The sequence below is a fragment of the Colobus angolensis genome, unplaced genomic scaffold (genome assembly GCF_000951035.1).
Source record: "Colobus angolensis palliatus isolate OR3802 unplaced genomic scaffold, Cang.pa_1.0 Scaffold39, whole genome shotgun sequence".
Taxonomy (NCBI): Eukaryota; Metazoa; Chordata; class Mammalia; order Primates; family Cercopithecidae; genus Colobus; species Colobus angolensis.
The window spans coordinates 3,643,612-3,645,057 of record NW_012117265.1 but is presented as its reverse complement, the minus strand read 5'-3'; the positions used below and the strand labels follow the sequence as shown (position 1 = coordinate 3,645,057).

Here is a 1,446-nt window from a genome sequence, read left to right as displayed (position 1 = left end):
TGAGATGAAATCTCGCTCTGTCGCCCAGGTTGGAGTGCAGTGGCACAATCACGGCTCACTGCAACCTCCGCCTCCCAGGTTCAAGTAATTCTTCTCTCTCAGCCTCCCGAGTAGCTGGGATTAAAGGTGCCCGCTAGCACACCTGGCTAATTTTTGTATTTTTAGTAGAGACAGGGTTTCACCATGTTACCAGGTTGGTCTTGAATTCCTGACTTCAGGTTATCTGCCCACCTCGGCCTCCCAAAGTGCTGGGATTACGGGTGTGAGCCACCGAGCCTGGCTTGAGTGCTTTATGGGGATTTATTTATTTAATCTTCACATCAAACAGAAGGATGTATTATCGCTTATCCCCACTTTGCAGATTGGGAAACCAAAGTACAGAGTAACATTAAGTAATCAGTTCAAGGTCACATAGCAAGTGGCAGTGCCAGGCTTTAAACCCAAGTCTGGCTCTAGACTTCTCTTAGCCTTCTACTGCATCCTGCGTCTAATTTGTTGTGGGCAGTTTTCCCTATGAGTTCACTTCACTCAGCCTCATTCTTTTTAGCGGTCACATAGGGTTCAATGCTAGGTGAACTGTAGTTGAACTGTTTGCTGTCAGTGTCTTCAACTCCCATATCTATCCACAGTTCCCCAACCCTGGGTCCCAAATACCTCCTCTGTGTCCCACGGGCTCTGCAGACTCTATTTTAAGTTGGCTAAAACTGAGCTCATCTCCTCCCACCTGCACCTCCTCCATGTTCTTACATGAATGTCAGTGTCGGCACCCACTGGTCACCCAGGATGGAGGAAGGAGCCAGACTGCGAAGGAATAAGGGAAGTAAGCAGGTTCCAAAAGACGTGGAAGGCGTTTGGGTCCAGAGCCTAGGGAAAAGTTTGGCCCTGCAAAAAATAAAAGAGGCTGGGTTAGCTTTGGACATCTGGGGAAACAGGTGGGATGAGGGAGGATGGAGGAGCCAAATTTAAGCATCGGGCACTTAGGTGCTCATCTCCAAGGCAACTGCATTGCTATGGCAACAGCAGAGGCAGCACCGCCCCGCCCAAGTACCTCCTCGACCGCCGTTACCTCCGCACCAGCCAGACGCTTCCGCATGGAAGGGCTGGGGGTTTGCGGACCTTCGGGAACGGCTCAGGAAGGCGGGAGTTGCTGCTGCATTAGCCAATCCATAAGCTCTGTCCCGCCGGGTGGGCTCTGCGGCGAGGCGCGCCAAGAAGGGGTCGGGAGTTTTTCGGCGCTCGCTAAAGGGCGTTGAGGAGGGCGGGGCCGCGTCTCTTTGGACCACTCAGGAGCCGAGGAGAGGAAGTGGGCGGGGCCAAGCTGAGGCTGGCCGGGGGCGGGGCGCAGGGATAACGTGGGAGGGTCCGCCCAGCCTCTCTTCTACCCAATAGAAGGCCAGAAAGCCAATCCGGACGGTTGGGACGTCCAATGGGCGTTCCCGCGAGGCC

The 1,446-nt window shown here is 54.1% G+C and overlaps 1 long non-coding RNA gene across 1 annotated transcript; it reads right to left on the bottom strand.

Moving 5' to 3' along the window:
* Positions 1-281: 281 nt before the first annotated feature.
* LOC105520889 lies at positions 282-1,249 on the bottom strand. Its single transcript, XR_001003193.1, has 2 exons — positions 1,067-1,249; positions 282-882 (listed from the first exon to the last, which is right to left on the bottom strand). It is a non-coding gene; the product is annotated as an uncharacterized LOC105520889 (long non-coding RNA).
* Between the last annotated feature and the right edge of the window lie 197 nt (positions 1,250-1,446).